At 48.2% G+C, this 20,853-nt stretch overlaps 1 long non-coding RNA gene across 5 annotated transcripts in view; it reads left to right on the forward strand.

Moving 5' to 3' along the window:
* Positions 1-19,785, forward strand: part of LOC117064155 — a 42,061-nt gene extending 22,276 nt beyond the window's left edge. The window contains exons 4-6 of one of the 5 annotated variants that reach the window (XR_004429291.1): positions 15,104-15,258; positions 16,551-17,571; positions 18,442-19,785. This is a non-coding gene — a long non-coding RNA (uncharacterized LOC117064155). Of the gene's footprint in view, positions 1-4,874; positions 5,714-15,103; positions 15,259-16,550; positions 18,362-18,441 lie in introns of those variants that run through there. The other 4 variants (XR_004429289.1, XR_004429292.1, XR_004429290.1 and 1 more) reach the window with 4 other exon arrangements.
* Positions 19,786-20,853: the final 1,068 nt, after the last annotated feature.

Genomic DNA, 20,853 nt, shown 5'->3' on the forward strand with positions numbered 1-20,853 from the left:
CCAGGCCACTGACTCAAACGTTAATCTCGTTTGGCATCACCCTCAAAGACACATCCAGCATCAAGACTTTGCCTCCTTCAATCCAATCAAGTTGACACTAGGTATTAACCATCACAGGTGGTCTAGGAGAAGGGAACAGGAGCAGCTGGTGTGAGGTGAGGGACAGATGCCTGCTAGGAGGAGCTGGGGCCATGGTGCAGGGCAGGAGCATTGCAGGTGAGTCAGGACAGGGTGAGGGTGGAGATGGAGGGGCAGGTAGGGGAGGGATGGTGAGGGCTTTGTAGGACAAGCTGCAGGGTCTGCATGTCCTCCTGAGAGCAAAGGGAAGCCACTTTGGTGGCATTTCACAGGGTAGATGGCATTAAATAAATAAATAAATAAATAAATGATTGTGGCTGCAATAGGGAGAATGGATTGGAGAGCGACAAGGCTGGAGGCCAGAGGCCAGGGAGGAGGCTGTGCTTTAACCCAGGTGAGAGGGGATGGTGGCCTGGGCAGAGAGAATGGCTGCAGAGAGGGATTCACATTATACTGGGATGGGGAACTGACAGCATTTCACAAGGAATTGATATGGAAGGTGAGAGGAGGAGTCAGCGTTTTCCAGGTTTTCCTGCCTTTCTCAGGAAACGCAGTGCCCCAGCGACTCCGCATTCACCGCCCCCTCGCACGCCTTGTAGCCCTCCCCTGCACTAATCTGCCACTCTGAGTCCGCCAAATCCTAGGAGCCGCAAGGCTCCCCCCGAGAAGTGACCCCCTTCCTGAAGATCGCAGCTGGCTGTGTCCTGTGTAGGTCTCCTCCAGGACTATGTGCCTTTTAATCTTCCCATTCACTCCGGGAGGGCCACAGCACACAGAGTGGTGGCAGGGCCAGGCCTCTCCCCACATCACCAGCGGTGACTCGACCTCCTTCCGAGCATCAGGATGCCCCTCCCTTCCGCGAGCCCACCCTCCCTGCCTTCCATTCATCCGGCGCCGGCTCTGGGAATTGTGGCGAAGTCATGTGTGTAAAAGCATACTCTCTAGGAGAGTACACAGAATTCACAGGCCACACTAAAGCCTTGCTTCATTTAACTGCTCCTGGGACCTCATGGCTCTGCTGACTGGGATCCTGAGCCTGAGCGCGCTGGTCCTCGTCAGGGGTGATTTCCTGCCAGGTCTGCTTGCCCTGGGATTCAAGTCCCTAAACTTCCCCGCCTGGACCGCACTGCTTAGCGCTGACACCCTGTTGTTCCTGCAGAATCGTTTTGGTTTAGGAGATGCTAAGCCAATTCTGTCTCAGTGAAAGTTTGTCAGGAGCTGAGTGATCACTGTCAAAGGTCAGTCTTGACTGGGCAGAGGTAGGTATGCGGGGAGGATGGGAAATGACACGGGAGGAAGCAGGCTCCGGGAATTAGGCCGGTCAGGGTCACACAATAATACCTTCCCTTTGCTACTTATTTATTCTATGTGCCCAAAGAAGGTTTGCAGGCACAAGCCTCAGTTCTAAGTCAAAGCATAGACGGCAGCACAGCCAGTGCAGTGAAGTCCCCATGGCTCCTCGCGGCTGCCTGGTCCCCATCCCATGGACACGCAGCCCATATATGTTGCTCCACAGAGATGAGCTAGCAGAGCTGGGGCAAAATCGCACCTGCCCCCTTGGGCCCATCAGTGTGGCAGACACCAGAAATACTGGTTTGGTATTGCACAATTTGTACAGTTCATGATGAGCAAATGGGATTTCGGGTGATCTTGACTTTCCTTTTTCTTCTTTTCTGTGTTGTTTGAATGTGTTATCTTTGTAATCATAAGAAAAACAAAGCTGTATGTTGAAGAGAAATTTGGAAGGCATTGTCTAAAGAGATGTGCAGTATAAAAGAATGGAATAATGCCTTTTGCAGCAACATGGATGGAACTGGAGGCCGTTATTCTAAGTGAAGTAACTCAGGAATGGAAAACCAAATACTACATGTTCTCACTTAGAACTGGGAGCTAAGCTATGCTAACCTAAAGACAAACAGAATGGTACAGTGGACACTAGTGACTCAGAACTGGGGAGAAGAGAGTGGGGCGAGGGCTGGAACACTACATACTGGGTACAATATCTACTACTCAGGTGATAGGTGCAGACCTCACCAGGATACAATTAATCCGTGTAACCCAAAACTATTTGTACCCCTAAAGCTACTACAAAAAGAAATGAGTGAGTTATTTTGGTGAAACTAAATACCTAGTTGGCTAAGCCTAGCAGAGAAATGCTACTGTTGAGCTTCAGAGAAGCTTGGGGGCCACCGTGGCCACGTGTGCAGCCTGGAGAACTGAGTCGGACTGAGTTTTGCTGGGAGTGACAGTAAAATGTAAGTAGAAAAAAAAATCAAGTTATTGGGGAACTTGCCCACAAGGGCCGTGGAAGGACCCCTCAGGTGAACAGAGTGAACCTTAAGATCCTGTCTCTGGGAGGCAGGTGACACCGAACGCCTTTGAGTCTGGCGTCCTTCGTCTGCTGCAGCCCAGTGTCTAGCCGTCCTGGCTCAGTGAAATGAGGCAAGTGAAAGAAAATACTCAGTAAAGCATCTGGACATCTCAGATACATGGCCCAGGCCCTTGGCCTCAAAGATTTTGAATGAATTCTGAGCCTCTTCTCTTCCACGTCATCCTGCTCTGGGACAGGCCATTGATACCTAACAGCGCCTGCTGCTCAGGGCCGTGGATGTGTTGACCTCGCCATCACGCCCCATCTGTGGCTATCAGGGAACCATCAGCATGCTGCCCCGCAGAGCCAGTCCACTGATGCACGGTGGCCATGCTTATGGCCCAATTTCTGCAATTGTTTGTTTCCTCCCCGAGGTGTGCGTCAGCAGGGCCTCAGCCTGGGCCAGCAAGCCTGGAAGGCCCTTGGCAGTGTCCTCAGTGCACACAGTCATCTTCCATCGTGAGTCTGACCCATTTCTTTTAGCCATAGATATTTACGTTGGTTCTTTTATTCTTTAGGATGATTTTTCTCTTATTTCCTGTACTGCTTAGGCTTAGATAGACCCACTCCATCAGCCCGTTCTCTGGGGCCAGAGATACCTAGGTCTCAGGAGTGACACAATTCAGGGATCCAGGTGAGATGCCTGCCGTGCCATAGTGTCACAACCAGCATCCTATGTGGAGCATTCGGAGATTATCTGAAAAGCAGAAGGATCTACATCATAGAGTTGTTGTGAGGGTAAAATGTGCTACCGTGAAGGGCCTCATGCAATGCAGGGCACGTTTCAGTTGCTTAGTACATGGTAGCCACACTGTCACACAGCACTCATTGTGGATGACAGCGTTGGTGGGCTGTGTGGGTGGAGGTCTCTGAGTTCTGGGTGGCACCTAAGCCTCACACTTCCTGCCGCCTTCTCGGGCTCGCTCAACTCTCATGGCACTTGATGAAGAGACTGCAGGATGCTCAGGCTGGCTGGTGCAGCAGGATTGGGTGTGGCTGCAACTAGGCCGCTGAGAACTCTGCACAATGCTTTGCATTTGTAAGTGGAGGGGAGGGAAAACTTTCCCTGTCGTGAGATCTAGAAGCTTATATATGCTCTTTATAGGGGGCAAGAAGGGGAAGGGAGACAACTTAGGGGAGGGTAAATGACTTTAACCCTTTGTCTGCGGCAAAGTCGGTCTGGGTGGCGTGAACTTCCAGTTTGCTCTGCTGTGCTCTGAGTTCCCTCTTGCCTGGTGGATGGGGTTCCTGGGGAGGGGTTCATGACATCTGAGTTCCTTTGGAAGATCTGTCTTTGGGTAGAAACAAGGAGCTTGGAGAAAGCCCCTTCCTGCATCTGCTATTCCCCAAGTACCCTTGGTTTGAAGAAATTTTCAAGAGTGATTTCAGTGTGCCCTCAGAGTGGTATATTTTGGGGTGGCATTTCCTAAACTCTTTTATGAACTACACTGCATACAAATAGAACGTTGGAAAAAGTCACTTCCTGTGACTGTGCACAAAGGCTTTAAGTTGAGAATTGTCTGATTAATCATCACATGTGCTGTGAGAAATGGCGTGGAACCACTTTATGGGGGAAATATGTCTTTTCAGAGCAAATATCTGAAGACGGATATATGTGAAGATTCAGGGTGATCATTCTTAGCTGTTCCCTGCCCGTCAGCCAATGTTGCTTTTATTTCCTCCTTTTACTGGAAACGGCTACTCCTCCCTTCATAGAATTTAGAAGTCCAGAGCTAGAATGGGCAAGAACATTTGTAGGGGGCAGTGAGGCCTGAGCCTGGCCTGGGATGCATTCAGGACGAGACAGCTTACAGCCTGTGACTCAGGACCTCTGCAAGGGGGAGGGAAGGAGGGTGACATGGACAGTTCTATAAGGCAGGTCTTTCTCTGAGGACTTTCCATTTCCTCTGTTCTTCCACCAAGGCTCAGTTGGGTGGTGAATTAAGTTAACTGATCATTAAGATGAAAGAAGGAGGAGGAAGTTCAGAGCAGGGCTTGTTCTCCTTCCTGGAAAATAGCCTTGAGCTGTGGTTTGAAACAAGAGATGCTCTTTAAGGATTAGTTGTATTTTCAAAAACCACATCAGATGGAAAACCGAGAGTCACAGAAACTCTGGGCTTGGCTTTGAGTTGGAAGATGTTGCAATGATCTGAACCAGCAGTGACCTCAGAGGTGGTGGCCCTGGAAAGGATTGGCTCTCACCTGAGCTTCCACCTTGAGTTAAGGACACAGCTTGGCTCCTGTCTGCGGATCAGTTAAGCATTGCAGTCATGGAGCCAAAAGCTCACAAACTGGAGTGGTTCATAGCACTGTAAGGACAGCTTACAATCCTGTCCTCAGGCAAAGGTTTCATGATGAAGACACTAGAAGCAATAGCAACAAAAGCAATCCTCACCAACACTTGATATTTTCTTTCTTTTGATAGTAGCTCTCCTAATGTGAGGTGGTGTCTCACTGTATCCTGTGCCGTTTTGATGAAGGAACAGCAGATCATGCTTCCTCTGCTGAACACCCTCTCAAGAGTAAAAGCCTCGGCCTTCCTGGTGGCCTCCCAAGCCTGAAGGATCCCTGGTGACCTCTGGCCTCATCTCTGGATGATGCCCTGTCCTTCCCCCAAGCTGTTTCCCAAGCCCACCTAGCAGCCCCGATGTCCTTCTGTATCTGCCTGATGGCTCCGCTTCACCAGGACTTCATATAAGGTCAGATCTTCAGAAAGGACTTCTCTGTTATTCCTACAAAATCAGCAGTCCCTCCTCTGTCTCTGAATCCCGCATTTGGTCTGCAGTCTTTCTTCTCTGCTGTATATGGAGCATCCAGAAATGCCACCTGGCACATAGTAGGTGCTTAGTATTTGCCAAATGAATGAAAGAAAACTATACTGAATTATAAACTAAGACTTCTGAGAGTGAGTGACATTTTTAGAAATGAACTTATAGCCAGATTCTTACCAAACTCTAATCCTATTTGTTTTCAGTGTATTCTCCTGGGTTTCCTGGTGTATAATCATATCATCTACAAATAATGACAATTTTCCTGTACTCCCCCCTTCTTTCCCGTTTTATATTTTCCAGTGTAATAAAAACAGGGGTGATAGCAACAGCTTTATCTTGCTTCTGACCTTCCACGAAGTGTCTCTGAAATTCCACCATGGATGGCAAGTTAATGTTGGCTTTAGATCTGAGGGATGAATTTTGTCGTGCTGAGGAAGTACCGCGGGCTCCTGTTTTGCTTAGGACGTTGTGGCTACAGCCAATGAAGAATGAAGGGTTAATGCTCTGTTTTGCTTAGGACGTTGTGGCTACAGCCAATGAAGAATGAAGGGTTGATGCTCTGTTTTACTTAGGACGTTGTGGCTACAGCCAATGAAGAATGAAGGGTTGATGCTCTGTTTTACTTAGGACGTTGTGGCTACAGCCAATGAAGAATGAAGGGTTGATGCTCTGTTTTACTTAGGACGTTGTGGCTACAGCCAATGGAGAATGAAGGGATAATGCTCTGTTTTACTTAGGACGTTGTGGCTACAGCCAATGGAGAATGAAGGGTTGATGCTCGTCAGCCCTCTTCAGCGCCTACTGGGTATTAAGCTTCTCTTTGGCTCCTTGGTGTGGGTATTATGTGGATGGGTTTCCTACAACTGGACCGTCCTTATGTCTTTACCTTTTAAACCCAGATGCGTCCCTGCGATGTGCAGCGAGCCCTTGTGGGCAGGGCCAGCCATGTCCCCTCGTCCCTTCATCCCCTCAGGAGGCTTGCTGGGAACCGAGGCTGGCCGCGGGGGCAAGCTTCCCGGCGAGCCACTCAGGATGGCTTATTGTTTCTGAATTAAACACACGAAGAATGAGATTCAATTAGAGGCAGCATAATGTAAACCGAGATGGATTTATATTTAGCATGGCAGAGACGTGGGAAAGAAGGAAACTTCGTCCGTTTCAGAGTTGGGAAGTCTGCTTTGAAGTGTGGGGCTGGGCTTTCTGAATGCTGTCTTCACCTCCCCCAGACGCGCCCCCAGATGTTTCCCTCGAGATACTAAACTTCTTGGGAAAGCAGCAGAGTTCAGTGGACAGCGAGCTTCTGACGCTTGCATGTAGGAGCCTCGCTGTCGCTGTTAAAGCAGCTTGCAAGGACGAGGCTACATTGTCCCCATTTCCTCATTTCCAAGTGGGTTGATAGAACCTCAAAATCCTGGTATAATGTGATTAAAGAAGAAAAGAGTAGACTTTTTTTTGTTTTGTTTTGTTTTAATGATGAAGATATCACTACATTGAATTTACTTTTCCAAGCCAAATCCTAGAGAGTGCCTTACAGGGAACAGCACCCTCTTTGTTATCATTCTGTTTGGGTGGGCTTTCGGCAGGCAAATGAGATGGGAGGAGATTTCATGGATGTTTCTTAATTGAGAAGAGTACATGAATGTGAAACCTACAATAGTAATGGCAAGGACCAGCACAGGACAAAGCCCACCGCAAACTGAGTGCCAAGTGTCATAGTCTGTAGTTTAATCCCCGCATCGAACTGTCCTCATGAGGTGGGTGTCGTCAGCCTGGTTAGGGCTGCGTGCCAGCAGCTGGGCAGGGCAGTGAGTCTTAATCAGGAACAGAAAGACAGGAGACTTGCTTCTTTCCCTTCCAGACCTGTGTCTTTGGGGTTTTCCTTAATCTCTTCTGGTTTGCTGGGGCCTTTTTGTAAGAGGACAGCCTGTTCCATGGAGATGCCATTCATTTGCTGGGAGCTGCCCTGAAGGAAGGAATCAGGAGGGAATAACTGATACAGATTTGTAGGGGTGACTTTATTTTGTAACAGGGATTTGAAGAGTTTATAGCAGGAAGAAAGCAAATGTGAGTCCAGGGCTCTTGTTGCCTGGGTAAAGAAAAATTGAGCTCGTGCTTCCAGAGTAAGAAGGAAGTGTTAAGCTGGTGACCAGCATGTCTCCTTTGGGGAACGTCTGGGAGCAGCCTGGGGGAGAGGGAGCCAGGCCTACAAAATGTCCCGAAACTGCCTCTGGGGAAGCCAAGTCTAGGGCCCACCCTACAGGAAAGAAGAAAATTTTGGATGAGCAGAAACAAAGTCTTCCTGGAATTTAAACATGGACCCTGCATTTCTCTAATCCCTTTGCCTAAAGGAGTATTTTGTTGCTTTGGAAAAGAAGCAGAAACTTGTTTAAATGTGTATTTTCTTTTAATTAATTATGTTTTTCTAAACACTAAAGCATCATGACTTTGTGCTCCCTGCTCCCCACTTCCCCTCTCTTCTCTCAGCCCTTTCCCCCTTCTCCCTGCTCCCTCCCCCTAGAAAGCGTAGACTGGGGCTGAACTAGTTCATGGAGACCAACCTTCACGCAGGGGAGTCTGTGGGACAAAGGGTCTTCTGCAATCATGGTGTTTTAGGAAGATTAGGAAAAATGAATAACTTCCTTGAAAAAATTGGTTTGGAGGATTGTTTTCTTCATTAGACCTCTGGAAAAAATTCAGTGATACTGCATGAAGGGACAAGAATTAATACAGCTCTTCCTCCCCTTTTCTTTATTTTTATATCCAGGAGTCACTGGAAAAATCAGACCTTTTCCCATATCACAGACCCAGCAGCAGTTTGGGCGTGCTCTTGCCTGTGTATAGAAAGCATGTCAAGACCGATTAAATTATCTAATTAAAATAATGACCGCAGAGAGCCTGTTTATTTTGGCCTGAGGAAGGTCAGCTCCAAGGGCCCCTTCTGTCCTGCTGAGGGTCCCTCCTCAGCCACAAGCACACACAAGACCCATGATGACCTGGCTCCTAATAACCTGCTCCCGGACACGTCAGAGTGGGACTCGTGCCACCAGTGGGGACAGGACTCACTCTTGCTGGGACAAAGGACCAATCTTTAAGACTCTCTAGACATCCATCTTTGTATCTGTATCTGTATCTGTATCAGTATCTGCACTGATACTGTACTTTGTATCAGTGTCTGTTCACCACAGCAACTTGAAGCGTGAGAAATTCTGGCAAGGGTTATTTTTCTTTCTTTTTTTTTTTTTTTTTTTGAGACGGAGTCTCGCTCTGTCACCCAGGCTGGAGTGCAGTGGCCGGATCTCAGCTCACTGCAAGCTCTGCCTCCCGGGTTCACGCCATTCTCCTGCCTCAGCCTCCCGAGTAGCTGGGACCACAGGCGCCCGCCACCTTGCCCGGCTAGATTTTTGTATTTTTTAGTAGAGACGGGGTTTCACCGTGTTAGCCAGGATGGTCTCGATCTCCTGACCTCGTGATCTGCCCGTCTCGGCCTCCCAAAGTGCTGGGATTACAGGCTTGAGCCACCGCGCCCGGCCGGGTTATTTTTCATCTATACAAACATGGACAATTGTTTGACTGAGCTGACTGTAGTCTTGGGTCCTTTTTGCATGGTGAAGATAAAACCTAAGATCCACAGGGCATGTTGACCGGTAACAAGTGAAAAAAAAAACGCTGCCAGAATATTTTTTTTGGTGTTGTTTACACAGTGCTAGGTAATTGTTTGGACTAATTTGTCATGAGATTGTTGGGCTGTCTTGACAGTGTGTAGCTCAGCCTACTGAAGGGCACATTCCCGGGACCCTGTGCCACCGTGAGGATGCAGGGTATTAATGAGGGCTCATTCCAGTCAGGCTAGATCAGGGTTCTTTGGCCTGCGGCAAGATTTGGGGGCAGAATGTAAATATGCTGCACATGATTTAATTTCAAGGAAGCCCGGGAGGAATGCACTGAGCCTGTCATCACTGCAAGCCCAGTGCAGGGGGTAAGCCCTGTGCAGGGTGTAGACATGTTGCTGTGGGCTTTAGAGACTTGCTGTTTGGTCTTGCAGTTATTGAACAAAGTGCTCCCTTTTGGGGGTGGTTGGTTCAATATCCTGTAAGTCCTTAGAATGGAGGCCACAGCCTTGGAAAGCCAGAATGTAAAGCCTCATTCTTACTTTCTCTCACGGTCCCAGGAGATGACGGCTGGATGAGCACTCTTCAGAGCGGGGCAGGGAGGCAGCGGTTTATGCAAGGGAAGGGGAAATGTTGCAGCAACAGATGAGAAATAAAAATTTCCTTCCTTCCTTCCTTCCTTCCTTCCTTCCTCCTTCCTTCCTTCCTTCCTTCCTCCTCCCTCCCTCCCTCCCTCCCTCCCTCCCTCCCTCCCTCTCTTCTTACCTCCCTCCCTCCCTCCTCCCTCCCTCCCTCCCTCCCTTCCTTCCTACCTCCCTCCCTCTCTTCTTACCTCCCTCCCTCCCTCCCACTCTCCCTTCCTTCCCTGCTTCCTGTCTTCCTCTTTCTTTTCTTCTTTCCTCTTTCCCTCATCTCTCTCCCTCTCTTTTTCCTTCCATCCTTCCTCCTACATTTAATGAGTAACTGCTATGAGCTATGAGTGTTAGATTTGTGATATTCAATAATATTAACATTGACTAATATTTTTATGAAATTCCTTAAACTTCAGCATGAGCCATCTTACTTTGGGATACAGGAAGAGAAAAGGAGAGCAAAGTGTGAGTTTCTGTAGGAAAAATTTTTACAAAATGGTATCGAGATTATTTTTCTATTCTGGGTGCTCTTCATTTCTTTGTGTAGATCTAGATTTCCACCTGGTATAATTTTCCTCTGCCTAAAGAATTTCCTTAAACACTTTTTGTCGTGCAGCTCTGCTGGAGGTGAATTCCTTCAGCTTTTATATGTCCGAAAAAGGTTTTATTTTGCCTTCATTGTTGAGAGATTTTTTTTTTCTGGGTATAGATTTCCAGGTCAAGAGTTTTTTTTTTTTTTCCTTTCAATTCTTTAAAGAATGTGAACTGTTTCTTGTTTATCCGTCCAGAAATTTTCACTGCATTTGAAAGCGTAGACTTGAATCTGTATTTGTTTTTGTTAAAGAAGAGTGGGCTGATTTCAGTGTCCATCTGTCTTTTTGCTTCCTGATGCTCCTTTGGGGTCTTTGCTGTCCTTGCACACTGAACTATACTCGTTCATTTTCTCGGCTATACGGTGCACACGTGCTTACTGTGTCTCGTTCAGCCAATCCCTTACTGTGGGAAGTTTAGACTCTTTGCCTTCTATCTTTTTGTTGTTGTAGTAACAGTGTTCTTACTGATATATCTTTATGTTGTACTGCTCTTAAAATGCTTCCTTGTTCGTGGGAGTGGACTGCATTCGTTTTTTACTATTTAAAACTTTTTTGTTTTACTTTAAGTTCTGGGATACATGTGCAGAATGTGCAGGTTTGTTACATGGGTGTAGATGTGCTACGGTGGTTTGCTGCACCTGTCAACCTGTCATCTAGGTTTTAGGCCCTGAATGCATTAAGTATTTGTCCTAATGCTCTCGCGGGGTGGGGGGCAAGGAGAGGGAGAGCATGTTTTTCCTACTCTAAAGTTTTTAGTACTCCTCCAGCATCACCCTTCCTCCTCACCTACCCCCGTCTGTCCCTCTATGATCTGCTATACGGAAACATCTAGAGGATGTTTTGTGTTGAGCGGATGAATACATGAGTGAATGAATGAATGATGGGGGTGGGGATGCCAGGCAATTCTTGCAGCAGCACTTGCTCAGTGCCCCTTCCTCGGAGTAGCAGGCAAGCCCGTGAGTTGAGCACCTTGCGGGAAAGCTGCACAGGCCTCGGCAAGGCCAGCTCCTGAAGTGTCATCTGTTGTTTTTGGGTTTACGCTTTATGTGGCTGTCTTCCAAAGCATGAAGTCATCGCAGAGCTCTGGCATCAAGGTGCGGACCCATTCTGTGAAGCCCTGGGTTGGTCTTACTGGGGTGCTTGGCACTAAGCAACGGGCAGAGGGTGGGAGCCGGGGAGGCTCACAATAGAGACAGATAAAACAGTTCAAGAGAGCCCGCCCTGTCCTGCACTGGCAGGCTCTGAAATGATAGCCTATCATTGTGCACACAAAAAGGGGAACAAAACCAACAGTGCAAATGGAAAAACTGTCCAGCGTGTCCAGAGGAGGGTCTGATATGTCAGACTTGTGTGCCAGAGAGAAGCCCTGGGGACAGACTGACCTCCAAACCGAGTTACCAGGCCTCCTACCTCAGATTCCTCTCCTGCTCAGATGCCAACTGGGGGGGTGGCAGACACCTGGGGCTGGGGGTTGCACTTCTGCACCATGGGCACTGCTCCAGAGTCTAGCACCTGTACACTAGGAAGAGGGCCACACAAGGGGCTTGGGGAGTTAACCCACATGACAGCTGGATCATTCAGCCTCAGATGGACGTAGGTGCTAGATGGGATGCCAGTGCTGTAGTTTGAATCTTTGACCCCTAAAACCTCATATTGAGATCTGATCCTTGATGTTGGACGTGGACCTGGGGGAGGTGTTTGGGTTGTGGGAATTGGACTAAGACAGCCAGGCAGTGGGAAGTTGGGAGACACCAAACTAGCCAATTGGTCTTGTCAGTTTTTATTAGAATGATTGAAATCATCTTAATGCAGCTTGCATATGTAACACACACAGACACACACACACAGGCACACACACCCACACACTCTCACCACCTTCACAGAGCAATAATCCCTGACTAAAAGTTGATGTGAGCAAATTAGCTTTCTTTTAATTTCTTAACCTCTACAACCAAGATTAAATCTCTGCTTCATTGTTCTATGCTTCTGTGCATGGAGCACCTAGGTTTTGGTTTATCTGCAGGTGCTGCAACCACACTGTTTACTTAGATGCTCAGTTGCTAAGAGAGAGGCCAAGGGGGCAAGCTGTTGGGATTCGTGATTGGGGTGAAAAGACAGGGAGAGAGAAGGAGGAGGAGGAAAAGGAAGAGAGAATGATCATGCCCCAGAGGTTTCAGACATCTGCATGTCTCAGGTTGCATTCCAAAGCCGACCTCTCCCTTGGCATAGGAAAGACTGCTTTGGATAATCTGGGGCTCTGCTGTCAGCCAAGCTGTAGCCAGATGAGCTATAACTCAGTTTACCCAGAGGTTCTTGAAAGTGACATCATGAGGGGATGGGAGTTGACCAGGTAGTATGTCAATTTATGTAAACAAAGCTGATATCCTTTGTTGAATCAAGCATTCTCCGAACTTATTTGTCTGTAAAACTTTTCTTATATTTAAAATATTTTTAAAGTAAAACATATTGACATCCCGTGGAACTCTGTCTCCAGAGCCAGGCTGCTGAGGAAAGAGTCCTGTCTCCGCAGCGGGCAGCAGGAAGTGCTTTTCGGAATGGAAGTGTCCCTGGATGTCGTTTGGAAAGCCCTGTCTTACCCAGGAGATGCTCAGGGAAGTTCACTCATTAGGCGGTGGCTCATTCTTATTCTCCATACCTCTGAGTAGTTTGTAGACATAAAGATACGGTCCCCAGTTTCAACCAAGTAGCCGCAAAGATGAGAATACGCAGTTAGACATGAACATACATACTTCATTAACATAGTCGATTTTATGGATTGCTACCAATAAAAAGTTCTGTCACATTTATTTTTAAAATTAGATTTGAAGTTAATTTCATTTTGACATGATTTGAGATAATTTTATGTAGTATCCTCTAAAAAGCTAGGATTAGAGTGGATTAAAATAAACAGAACTGGAAATACTTTATTCACTCAGTCACTCACTCAAGTTTGTCTAAATGGATGTCCAGATGATCAAAAAGACGGCATCTGCCCGTGTAGTCTAAAGTCACACAGACATTCGTATTTTCTGAGGATCAAGGATTACAAATCCATACACTGTACAAATTCCATAGAGGTTAAACCTCACCTCGTAAATAGGTGTTGACTTTTAAAACTGACAATCAGACATTCCAGCTGCATGCTGATAAAACTGTCATTCCTCCCTAGTTTTTGTTAGAATCCAGTGAGTAGTAAAACAAACAAAAAAAAGAAATAAAAATCCTGCCTTCATGAGTTACTGAGTGAGACAATCCAAGTGGGAGGTGCAGCCTCCGCAGCCCTCACCCCAGCTGGTCCACCTGCAGGATGCCTCTGCCAGGCCCAGGCTGTGTCTCCATGGGGCAAACCACTCACCTGGAGTCCCCGAGGAAGGAGGCACACAGGCGGCCTCCTTCAGAGCCTGGATGTCCTGGGAGGGACATGGCATTTCTGGGAGTGATGACCTTGTGCAGGGAGGGAAGGCCCACTGGAGGCAGCTCTGAGTGGGGAACTGCATGACCGGCAGTTAATCAAATGCTGTGGAATCAAGCAGACCCAGGAACCTCACAGCCCCTCTCTTCCTTTAAAGCTCCCTACATAACTCCTCCTGCCCACATCATGCTCACCCTGCCTAGCACAGGCCACAGAAATAGCTGTCCCCAGGCCACGGACGTGAAGCAGAGCGGGTGGAGAGAGGAGAGAACAGAAGCCAGGGGGCGTCCGCGGAGGAAATGGTGGGGAGACAGAGGAAAACCTCCCGGGTCTGCAGCGGAAGTGGCAGAGCATCAGCTTTTCTGCTGACAGTTGCAGATGCATCTCTGGACCAGGAGTGCAAAGCTCTGAGTCCTGGTCCCCACCCTGTCACCAAGCCCCACGGTGATCTCAGGCTAATCACTCCCTTCTCGGTAAAATAATGGGCCAGGGCCAGATAACCTGCAAACAGGTGCCTCCCACCCTTACCCAGTTCCCCTGGGAGGGGGCTCCTTCCCTGGGTTCCTCCAAATGTGACCTGTGCAGCAGGCCTGTGCTTATGCTCAGAGCTACACCGTCACATTGCACAGGGAAACCTCGATTCTGGGTGTCATTAGGACACGATGAAGACCCAGGCATGCCCCGAGCCCCTGGTGACTCCACTAGGCGGGCACAGGAGTGTCTCGGAGCTGTTTCCCTCCTGAGCACCAGCCCCCTTCCTGTTCCCTGCTAATCTCTACGTTCTCACTGGGCTGAGCACCTTTGTTCTTGACATGGGAATTTCCATGTGTTGAATATGCTTAAAACATCTTTTGAGAGGTTGCCTTTCTAAATATTTTGGTTCTTAACTCGAGTTTTGCTGCTTTTCAGAGGTAGTTTCCTTTTTATGTGCTTAACTCTTGCTGGGAGAGATCAGAGTAACCACCTGTGCCGGTGGAATTTCAAGTCTACCATGGAGGATAAAAGCCACAATAGTAGCTGGAAAGAAATGAGAGCGAGAAGTCCTGTCTGCACCCCCTTCCCTGCTCTGTTTTTCTACACAGAGGGCAGATGTGAAAGTGGAAACCATAATATTGCCCCACAGAATGAAAACATCTGGGGTTTGGCTCCTTTTTCCTGTCTTTAGACAACATTTATTATTATCTTGAGATTGAACACACCTATTTTTGCCAAGCAAACGGTGTTATGATGGTGAGTGAGATGGGAAGTGGGGCCACAGAGCCCTTACCGGCTTTCTCCCTTCCTGAGCTTCTCTGAACTGACGGGCCCGTGGTGCGGCTTCAGCCAGCGAGGGCTTCATTCCTTCCTCTGTCAGCCTTGCGAGTCTTGGACGTGCTTTTCTCACTGAGTTGTCGGCGTTTTCTCACTGTGCACTGTGCACAGTGCTGGGCACAGAGTGTCTTCCTACCATTCTTGCTGGGGTCCTCTGCCATTTGTGGAAGCTGCCTCTACACCTCACATGGTCTTCTCACAGGGCAGCCTGTGCCACCCTCCTAACTGTGTCCTGTGATGGCGTGCAGGACTGCAAGGTCACTTTGCAGAGCCTCTGTTTCCTCATTTATAAAATGTGAATCATATCTGTCTTCTCTTTCTCCTGAGGGGGAGGTGAAGGTCAAGTGCAGAGCCCTCCTGGCACATCCAGTGCTCTCTCTGTCATGGAGAGGGCTGAGGAGGGACAATGGTGCTTCCAGGAAAGCAGGCTGAGGCCCGCTGGACTCCAGGCAGCTCTCTGCTCTCCTTGCCTTTTGCCTCAGGTAAAAAAAAAAATAAGTGCAATGGCTCAGAACACAGTCACCCTCCTCGTTCCCCCTTGGCTAGGATGGAAGGCATTGCTAACAGGGGACAGTGGTACTGGAGAGGCCTTGCAGTGTCCCATTTGCAGAAGCCACTGGGATGGTGATTTCTGCAGAGTGGGAGGGGTGAGGGGCATGGGTAGGCCTTGCTTCCTGCGAGATTCGATTCGATCTGATCCGCCTAGCCTGCCAGCTCTCTGCCTCTCACAGCGAGCCTCTGGAGATTGGGAAGGGGGTTTCCTCACCTGCCAGTGCTCCTGTACTCCAACTCTGCAGACCCCACTCCAGCCTCACGCCTTGCACCACACACATCAAAGCAGCATCTCTCAGGCCAAACCCTTCCACATTTCTGCTGTACTCCTGGATGTGGCTAACCCCGCATGGCCTCCTATATTGAGTCATGGATACTGGAGATGGGAAGGGCTTTAAATGCCAGTTGGTCAAGGCTCATTTCACATATGAGGGAAATGAGATCCAGAGAAGCTGAACAGTTTACCTGAGGTCACACAATGTGCAGTGTAGAACTGGATGAGAACCCCGTTCTTCAGCTCTCAGCCAGCGTCCTCGTGCTGTGTGAAGTGATGGGTGTATTGGCCATAGCTCGGGATGTGCTACACCTGATGCATGTGCTTTTCCTTTTATAAACTGTGTTCTGTAAGCATTGCTGTGGGAGGCAGGGTGGAGAGATGGGAGAGGGCGGTGCTCAGAGGTTCTGAGTTCTAGTCCTGCTGGCACCAACTGGCTGTGATCCTGGGCAAGACCCGCTGCCTCTTTGAGGCCTGTTTTTCTTGTTTTAAAGTAAAAAGTTTGGACTGCAAGGCCTCTTTCAGTTTTAAAAGTCGGAATCAAATCCCAGAACTTTGGGAGGCCGAGGCGGGTGGATTGTTTGAGGTCAGGAGTTTGAGACTAGCCTGGACAAGATGGTGAAACCCCGTCTCTATTAAAAATACAAAAAAATTAGCTGGGCATAGTGGTGTGCACTTGTAGTTCCAGCTACTTGGGAGGCTGAGGCAGGAGAATTGCTTGAACCCAAGAGGTGGAGGTTGCAGTGAGTCAAGATGACGCACTGCACTCCAGCCTGAGAGTCAGCCTGAAGACAGAGCAAGACTCGGTCTTAAAAAAAATGTCTGAATCGGCCACTAAATGATGGACCCACATTGAAAGAAAGCCTGCTATTTGAAGATGCTTGCTAGTGAATGCCGGGTCTTTTTGAAAAGCGAACACTCCATCAGTTGTTGTTGGGATCATTTCAGATTTTTGCATGTCAGTCGGTCTGGAGAGGAGCTGATGCTCTGAAGGTGCTGCCTGGCTCTGAACTATGGAAGCCAAGAGCTCTGGTGGGGTAGGAACTGAGGATCCACTACATTTGCCCCAAGAAGAACATCCTTGCCGGCCTCGCCGAGGGAGCCTGGCACGTGTCATGCTTGACAATTGTTTTCATGAGACTCCCCTGCTTTGACGGCCACAGGGCACGGGGCCCTGAATGCATGATAACAACAACTGCAGGTCCCCTGACCCTTGTTTGCAGAGGTGGGTCATCTCTAGTACCCACCTCCATCCACCTGAGAAGCAAGGCTGGCCACTTTGCCACCAGCCCCAGCCCTGCCCTGGAGGGATCTGCAGTGTAAATGGACCGTGTGAATGCTGGGATCTGCAGTGTAAACGGACCGTGTGAATGCTGATGGTTGCGAAGGCCCAAATGTGGTCAATTCAGTTATTCATACCAGGCAAGGAAGCTGCCTTATGAATAATTCAAAGTTGTTGCAAATCCACAGACCTTTTTCACATTGCCTGCTTGCAGTAGGCTCTCCATAAATGTTTACTGAATAACTGAATAAATTAACATATGAATGAATATTTTGCAAGAAGCTTTTGGTATTTACTTTTGCACATCCGTCTGTTGATGTTCTGAGGATCAGCAGACGTCCTCACAAAAGGGCTCAGGCATACTCCCAAAACAGGCCTGGAGCATCCAGAAAAGCCAGGTGGGCCATGGTTCTCCCTTGCTCTGCAAGAGTGGCGGGGAATAGGAAAAAAATGTCCCCGTGGCTGATACAGCCTCTAGCTGGAAGCTGTGAGATTCCTGACACAGGCCGTGCCTGATTTGTGTGGCTTAACACTTTCATTCTGCTTTTATAACCCTCTCCTCTAGCTTTGGTTAAAGCTACCATGTGGGCAGCAGAATGGTCCCCCAAAGATGTTCAGTCCCTCACCCCTGGAAACTGTGACTGTGTTCCGTCGCATGGGAAGAGGACTTTACAGATGTGATGAAAGGTATGGACCTTACAATAGAGAGATTATCTTGAATTATCTGGGCAGGCCCAGCTAAATCACATGTGCCCTCAAAAGCAAAGAACTCTCTTCACTGGAGTCTGAGAGGTGGGGCTGAAGGAGAGGTGGGAGGGATGGAAAGGTGAGAAGGCTCCATGGGCTGTTGGGGGCTTGCAGAGGGAGGGGCACTGAGTCCAGGAATGCAGGTGGCCCCAAGGAGCTGAAAAGGCCTGGAACCAGTGGAGAAATTGGGACGTACACCCTGTAGCTATAAGGATGTGAATTCTCCCAGCAACATAAATGAACTTGGAAGTGGAATCCTTCCTGGAGCCTCCAGAAAGGGACACAGCCCTGCCAACACCTTGATTTTGACCTTGTGGGACCCTAAGCAAACAGCCGACTGAGCCACCCTGTGGCTGGACTTCTGACCCACGGAAACTGTGACCAATATACGCGCGATGTTTTAATTGACCAGCTTTCACAGCAGCATGCTAACACGGTGACCAAATGTCACTGTGGCTTTGGACACGCGGCTTTAGCTCTTGGGATGCTGTTTCTTCCCCCGAGTTTGAAGGGTTGGGTCACCCCATCTCTGACACCTCTCCCAGCTCTCAGGTTCTAGGATTTGCTATCAATGATACCAACAGTTTTTGGAGTCAGGCTTGGGAGTCAACCAGGCTGGGTTCAGGTTACCGCTTCACAGCTTGAAGCTGTGCTGCTTTTTTCTGTGTTTTTTGTTCCTAATCTGTACACAGGGATAATAACACTGCCTTGTAAGGTTTTAACGATTAAATGGGATCATGCATGAAAAAAACTTGGCTCATAGTGTGTACTTGATAAATACCACTTCCTTTCTCTACCTCATTTTTATAGTCCTGCCATTGCAAGCTGGGTTGCCCCCCACAAAACTCAAGGAGGCATCTCAGCGAGTTTCAAGATTTCCATCCTCCTATAGCTGGGACTTTGGGCGAAAGCTCTAGGAACAAGGACATGACTCAGAACTGGCTATGGTTACAAAGAAGCTGAGAAGTGCACAGAACTCTAAGAAGCAGGCACATTTGGGATTTGCTATCAATCTCAAACCCCAGCAGCCCAGCCTGGGGTCCCTGTCAGGTTTCTCACTAGTGGGGAAGACCTCAGGTCCAGGCGACTGTTATCTGGGAGCAGGAGCTGGTTCTTTCCTTTTGGACTCCTAGGTGTTAGGCTGGCTCAGTTCTGCAGCTTCTGGACATCAAGCAGGAGGTGGGTGTCACTTACTCTGACATGTGATGTAGCTCTAGACTTTTCCAGGCTTTCTGGTGTGTTTATTTAATGGGATTTGCCATCTGGAGTTCAGAAAGCTGACTGATCCAAAGAGAGGGATTTTGCAGTGGGCTCTTCAGTTTTCCGAAGCTCAAGTTTAGCTTCTTTCATCGTTCTTTGCGACGGCCCCTGCTCTGGTGTAAATGACATGTTAGGTCACTTATTTCTTTAAGGATGACAGGTGCCTGACCACAGGTGTGGATAACACCTGAAGTCCCCGCAGGCCCATTGCCACTGCTCTCAGCCTTCTGCTGGACTCACAAACTTTATGGTGTTGCCAACGGGCATTTCTCCCCTTGGCTCCTCTTAGAAGCAGCTAGGACCTTCATCAGGAGCCCAGCTAATAAAGAAACCACATTATTTCCTCATGCTCTGGGATAGCTCTGACTCATGATCAAGAAACCGCACTGTACTGTCTTTGGAAATGGTAGCAGAAAAAACTTTATTTAAATGTAAGTTAGGGAAATATCCAGTCCTATTTTAGTAAAGTCCTGACCTCTAAAATGGCAGGTATATATACATTAGGATAATCTGGGTGAAATTTTAGCTTGGAAAATCTGAGCAACTTTTCCATAATTGTGTCAGTTCCTTTTTCACTGGGCCCACAGGGATTTAAACACAAGAACAATCTCAGAGGACATCTGAGTTGAGATAAAACACGGGGTTAGCAGGTACTTTGGCCGACTCAGAGCCTAGGTTCAAATTCTGGCTCTGCACCTTACTAGCTATATGACATTTGGCAAGTTACTTTACCTTTCTGGGACTCAGTTTCCTTATCTGCAAGGGTAGCTATGAAGTTTAAAGGAATTTAAATAGGAAAATATATAAAGCATTCAGAACTTCGCTTGGTACCAGGCAAGTGCATGGTATTAGGTTGGTGCAAAAGTAATCAGGTTTTGCCATCACTTTCAATGCGTGGTGGCTCACACCCAGCACTCTGGGAGGCCGAGGTGGGTGGATCTCTTGAGGTCAGGAGTCCGAGACCAGCCTGATCAACATGGTGAAATCCCATCTCTACTAAAAAAAAATACAAAGATTAGCCAGGTGTCGTGGGTGCCTGTAATCCCAGCTACTTGGGAGGCTGAGGCCGGAGAATCGTTTGAACCCAGGAGGCAGAGGTTGCAGTGAGCCGAGATCGCACCACTGCACTCCAGGCTGGGTGACACAGTGAGACTCTCTCTCAAAAAAAAAGAAAAAAAAAAAAAAAAGAGAATGAACCAATCTGATCCTATGAAGCAGTGAGCCTTGGATCAATCTTTTCACCTGGGGTCCTCCTTGGGTAACTGGCCCTACGACCCAGCTCCTCCTCCAGCACCTCTTCTCTTGCAGAATCTTTGGGAACTGGCTGGCAGTGGAATTCTCCAAGTCAGGTGAAGTCACTGTCTCTCATGTACCAAAATTGCTATTCCAGATGGACAAACTGTTTTTTCTAACATATTTCTAGGACTCAGCTTAAAAAAAAATTATGTCAATAGCTTTATTGGCTCCAGATCAGCAAAAGAAAAAAGGGGGCAGAAAGCTCTGCCTTTCAACAGAGCAATCAAAAATGCTGAACCTGTCCCTCCCCCAAAAACTTATTTATGGCTTTCCTTTCAGAATTCTTTCCTTTTGGTGGTTAGACATGCACAGAGTCTTTGAAGTGGGTTAGACATGTTTTCTGCATGTGTGAGCAGCTGTTTCCCTGCAGGGTTGGTTTGGAAGCAGGCTTTCCTTATGATTTCTAGTCATCCACCAGAAGGTCTGTCATGGGTTTTTGCACAGGACTTGGTCATGGTGGACAAATAAGAGGATTGTAGAGGTGATTCCTCACCCCTACTGTGAAGCGATGGTCTTCAAATGCTCCTCTCAGGCGACACCCTTCGAGGTGCTGGAATCCCTCCCCAGGGGTGTGACTCCCCCCTTCCTCCTGTGCTCCCGCGTTGCTCCTGTGTCAGAAGCTGCGTCATATCAGCTATGCACATGATAAATCGAAAGCGAAGCTGC

This window comes from Trachypithecus francoisi, unplaced genomic scaffold (genome assembly GCF_009764315.1).
Source record: "Trachypithecus francoisi isolate TF-2019V2 unplaced genomic scaffold, Tfra_2.0 Lachesis_group19, whole genome shotgun sequence".
In the NCBI taxonomy this organism is placed as follows: domain Eukaryota; kingdom Metazoa; phylum Chordata; class Mammalia; order Primates; family Cercopithecidae; genus Trachypithecus; species Trachypithecus francoisi.